Source organism: Myotis myotis, unplaced genomic scaffold (assembly GCF_014108235.1).
Source record: "Myotis myotis isolate mMyoMyo1 unplaced genomic scaffold, mMyoMyo1.p scaffold_m19_p_13, whole genome shotgun sequence".
Lineage (NCBI taxonomy): Eukaryota > Metazoa > Chordata > Mammalia > Chiroptera > Vespertilionidae > Myotis > Myotis myotis.
Window position 1 is genome coordinate 42,423,864 of NW_023416317.1, and position 6,000 is coordinate 42,429,863.

Genomic DNA, 6,000 nt, shown 5'->3' on the forward strand with positions numbered 1-6,000 from the left:
TGTCTGCTAGGGCCTGCCCCCATCCGCGCCACGTAGGCTCGAAGCAGTTGCCGTGTGTGTGTGTGGGTGTGTGTGTGTGTGTGTGTGTGTGTCTGCTGGGGGCCTGCCCCCAGCCACACCATGGAGGCTTGAAGCAGGAGCCACTCTGTGTTGATCTCTCAAGCTCCTGGCCTCCACTGCATGTTGTACTCTCCCTTGAGCTATGGCCAGGATGGGGGTGCTGCTTGCAAGCCGGACTTTCCTGCTCCCAGATCGCCATGGCAACAGGGGAGCAGGCCCAGCTGGGGGCTGCCCACAGGCTGGGCTTTCCCGCTCCCAGGTCTCCATGGCAACCGGGGAGCTGGCCGGGCTTGCTCTCCTGCTCCCGGATCCCCATGGTGACCCAGGAGCAGGCCCAGCTGGGGGCTGCCCACAGGCCAGGCTTGCTTTCCTGCTCCCGGATCACCATGGCAATCAGGGAGCAGGGAAAGTTTGGGGCTGCCCACAGGCCAAGCTTGCTTTCCTGCTCCCGGATCCTCATGGCGACTGGGGAGAAGGCGCAGCTGGGGGCTGCCTACAGGCCACACTTTTTTACTTACCCATGGCCAGATCACCACAGCGACCCAGGGCCCAGCGGCACTTTCCTGCTCTCCAATAGTCATAGGGTCCCGGCTGGGGGCGGGGCTTAGCAGTGCGGGGCTTAGGCGGCACGGGGGTCCCAGCTGGAGGCTCAGGTGGCACACAGGGGTCCCGGCTGGGGGCAGGGATTATACCCTGCTGCCCAGGGCTGCACCTGGGGCCCGGATGGCAGCTTGCGCTGTCCCGCCCTGCCTGTAGTATAGGATAGAGGCCTGGTGCACGGGTGGGGGCCGGCTGGTTTGCCCTGAAAGTGTCCCAGATCAGGGTGGGGGTCCCGCTTGGGTGCCTGGCCAGCCTGGATGACGGGCTGATGGCTGTTTGCAGCTGGCCACAGCCCCTTCAGGGTGGGGGTCCCCACTGGGGTGCCTGGCCAGTCTGGGTGAGGGCCTGAGAGCCGTTTTCAGGCTGGAGGGCAACTTAAGCTCCCAGCCTCTCCTTTTTTTCTTTTTTATTTTTATTCTGGGATTTATTTACCTTCTATAGCTGTCACTGGAGCTGAGAGCCGGCTCCAGCTCTGAGGGCTGAAAGCAGGCTCTGGGTCTGTTTGGCTTCTATAATTGAAACTCTGTTGCCATCACAGCAGCTCTAAGCTTTGAGGCCGAAGCTGGCTGAAAGCAGGTCTCTGGAGCTTGTTTAGCTTCTATAATTGCAACATAGTTGCTTAGAGTGCAGCTCAGAGGCTAGCAGCGGCAGGCTGGGAACCTTGGCTTCCTCCATCACTGGAGCAAGCAAGCCTCCTGTTCGCTTCAGCTGCCTGGCTGCCGGCCGCCATCTTGGTTGGCAGTTAATTTGCATATCCTGCTGATTAGCCAATGGGAAGGGTGTTGGGGTTATGGTCAATTTGCATGTTTCTCTTTTATTAGATAGGATGCTTGCAAGACCATGCTAGAAAATAGGTTTCTCTTATCCATCTTGCGAAAATAAAAATAAAAATAAGCCCTTGGTTTATTTAGTCCACAGTTATTTTTTTGACCTCTGTGTTGTCATGCACGTCTTCTACTCCTCGCTTCATCCCAACAGCTAGAAAAATAATGTAGTAAAGGTCTGAATTATAGAATTTATTATTCTCAATTGCCCACTTAATTCAAGCTCAGCCAGAGTTCATCCCGAGGTAATGGTTGTGAATGAAGAAGATAATGTGTTAAAATTGCTTTCATGCAAATGGAGAAGACTATAAAATGTTCCAAGGTGCTGAAAGGCAAATTGTTCTCTTAAGTATTTTAAATATCTATCCAAAATATAGCACAAGGAGACGTTTGCTAAACAAAGGAGAAAAATGAACCTAAGGTAATCACTAACAATGAACTTGTACCACCTAAAATTAATGACATTTAGCTATATCCCAAATTCAGGATACTTCCTGAGTTTCTGGAACAGCAGGTAATACTAGCAGGGACTTGGATACAACCTCTTGGCAAGATCTTTATCTTGAGAAACGCATAATCTTCCCCCAGCCAATCTTCCCCCAGCCATTCTCTTGAGCCAGGGCATATTTTGTAAAGACAAATAGCAGCTTGTCATTTTGAAAAGCCATCTTTTAACCTTTAGCAGAGGATCCTCTGACAATTATGTATCTCTTCATGGCCTCTTCTTGGTCATGGCTGAAATGTAAATGTTCCCAATTATATGACCCTATAAGGAGAACTAAAATCCTTGGAATGGTGTTTACAAGAACACCAGGGCAGCCTCCATGGGAAAGACAAAAGGAAAAGAATTGAAAAAAGTATTGCTCTTTAGGTCTGTAGTCTAGGCCTACAGAAAACTTTGGGGGTTTAGGGGAGGGGAGACCAAATCTTAGGACGTTTTGTGTATATCAATATATAGATGCACAAATGTACATTACACACACATATACACACACACACACACACACACGCCAACAATGAACTGTGTACAGCTCTAACACAAGTCAGGGAATCACAATGAAAGAGAATGGGATACCTTTTGCTAGAGGTGGAAGGGGAAAGGGGCTGCCACCTGTGGGAAAAAGATGTACATGATGGTGTTTGAAAGACTACAGAGAAACATAGTAGATTTAATCGGAGTCATGAATGGGAATGATATAATTTCATCAATGGGGGAGAGATGGGGAAGAAGGGCATTCCTGGAAGAGGTAATAGCAAGATCAGTGGCATTGATCTGAAGAAGCAGGGTGGTCCGACGATGAAACATTTCCCCATCCGGCCTGGAGACAGGCTGCCTGGGGTTGGCTGCTTTTGTGCTAGTTTTGTCTTTAGGCCAGTTACCTTTTTGAAACTGTAAAATGAGGGTAATGGTGCTCTCCTCATGGGTCAGCAAATGAACATTAAATAAAGCCTTTAGCATACTACCTGACATCTAAGAAATACTCACTATCTGTTTATTATTATTACCTGGTTAGGAAACCATGAGGTGGGAAAAGGGTAGGCTCAAGTTCATACAATGGGAAGAGCCTGATTTACCGGGTTCCTACGCAGCTTACATTCCCATTACAATGAAAACTCGGGTGCAGGGACCAGATCTGCCTCATCACTGGGAACATCCTGGAGTTCCTGGCATGTGGTGGCCACTTTAAAAACACCAAATGAATGAGCGAACACTAAGGAAGTGGGACTTCTTTGTACATGCTATTGCAGACCCGACATTGGAGGGTATTGCGGGGGAAGTGGTGTGACTACATTATAGACACAACCATGGTAAAGATCGAATGGAAAGGAGAAATGCCAAGAGCAAGGAGGTATGTTCGAACTGCCCTGCTCAGTGCGGTGACTATGGAGTGCTTGAAATGTGGCTAATTTTAATTGAGATGTACTCCAAGTTTAAAAGTTTTGGCACACACACAAAAGAATGTAATCTTGTTAATCTTCTATGGATTACATGTTGAAATTAATAAAATTTTAGGTACCATGGCTAAAATAAACATTATTAAAATTAATTTAACTTATTGCTTTTTTGTTCTTTTTAATGTGGCAGTGAAAATACTCTGTATACCATAATGATGGATACGTGTCATACATTTGTCTACATCCATACTATGTATAACACCAAGAGTGAATGTAAAACTATGGACTTTGGGTAATTATAAAATGTCATTATAGGTTCAGCAATTGTAACAATGTACCACTCTGGTAGGAGATATTACTAATGGGAGAGGCTATGCATGCGTGTGGGCACTTTTCCCCCAATTTTGCTGTGAACCTAAAACTGCTTTAAAAAATGAAGTCTTGCCCAGCTGGTGTGGCTCAGTGGTTGAGCGACAACCTATGAACCAGGAGGCCACATTTCCTTATTTTATTTTTTATTGATTTCAGAGAGGGAGAGAGAGATACAAACATCAATGATAAGAGAGAATCATTGATTGGCTGCCTCCCAAATGCCCCTCATTAGGGGGTCGAGCCCACAATCGGGCATGTGCCCTGACCAGGAATTGAACTGTGACCTCCTGGTTCATAGGTCGATGGTCAACCACTGAGCCACACCGGCCGGGCTATCTCTTGATCATGATGGTAGCTATACAACTGTATGTATGCATTTGTCAAAACTCATAGTACTGCACACTAAAAAGGGTGAATTTTATGTACTATGTATGCATATAAACCTTATATAAAACAAAAAGAAATATACCATATTAACTAACACACACACACACACACACACACACGTACATATATTTTACAATCTGGGATTAGTGGATAGTTTTTTCATCAACTTTATTTGACATATTTATGATTATGCAATATGTGTATTGTGCTTTAACTAGTATATATCAGCATCCTTAATAAAATACTATTTTCAGAGCTTCAATGGACCCTGTTCAATTATTTTGGTTTCTTACTAATACATACAAAACTATTTGCATGTCTCTTTCTGAGTTCTCTTATGCACATATATGTTCAGAAGGAACTATAATTACTGACACTAAAGTCTGTCAGCGCTGTCATAGTCAAATAATACAGCAAGTGAGGAAGGGTGCTGGAACTGAAGGGTGCTGATTTTCTCCACATTCGTTCCAAGTCACCAGTCCCCACCTCCTCAGTTTGCTCAGGCATTGGCTGGAATACTGCAACCTGCCGTTGAGTAACAGGTGTCAGGTGAGTACCGAAGAGTGTACATTGGCACTTCGAGATGTGCCAGCAAACTTATTTTAGAGGTTGTTACGCGTTTTCATTTTGGCCCTGCTCTCCAAAAGTCAGAGTCCACTTTGGTCACACCTAGGTACACCTGGGTAGCGGCTTACATGTTAGTTGCTTTCAGAAGACTGTTCTTAGTACCGAAGCTAGGGAAACATGAAAGATCCTTCTTGGTCGTTATTTTAATCTCAGGACCACCCTTTATATATAGTTAAATTTCAAGCCCACCTGGCGTGGCTCAGTGGTTGAGGGTCGACCTATGAAACAGGAGGTTGCGGTTCATTTCCTGGTCAGGGCACATGCCCAGGTTGTGGGCTCGTTCCCCAGAGTGGGGCATGCAAGAGGCAGCCGATCAATGATTCTCTCTCATCATTGATGTTTCTATCTCTCCCTTTCCCAACACTTGCTCCTTTTATGAAAGTGATTCCTTCCATCAGGTGTCTGACTAAAACTACAAGAATTTTGGATAAGAACTCACCTAAACCCAAGGGGAAATCTAAACTCCCAAGGTCCCATTTTGAGAAACACAAAAATAGAATAGACTTTTAGGGAGGCAGAGATGGAGGAAAACATTTCTTGCCATGGAATCAAACTCCTCAAAACAAAGAGTTATCGTGCATTGATATTAAAATAAGTAATAGGATTGGTTTAGATCAGGGGTGGGCAAACTTTTTGACTCGAGGGCCACAATGGGCTCTTAAACTGGACCGGAGGGCCAGAACAAAAGCATGGATGGAGTGTTTGTGTGAACTAATATAAATTCAAAGTAAACATCATTACATAAAAGGGTACGGTCTCTTTTTTTTTTAGTTTTATTCATTTCAAACGGGCCAGATCCGGCCCGCAGGCCGTAGTTTGCCCACGGCTGGTTTAGATCATCTTGGGATGTTCATAATTGTCCCACTTTAAGATCATCTAAAACTGACAGCAAAACAGCGACTTAGGTTCTGCATGACATTGGACATGTCACTTAAACACTTAGGGACTTTGTTTCCTCATCTGTAAAATGGGCATGATTGAGGCCATAACCCCTCATCCTGAATTGCAAACTCCAGAAATCTCTGAAAAACAAATGGTTTTTCATAACTCTTTGGGCTGCAAAAACCTAATCTAAACTGACATGAGGCTGTTTATAGTCTTGATCTCCTTATTGTGACTCTCCATATGTCAGAATCAAAATATTAATGTGACAACAGGATGTTGTCTCAGACCCTGCTGCAGGTGTAACATACATTATATCACTTGCCTAAATTCTGAAAAGATCTAAACTATC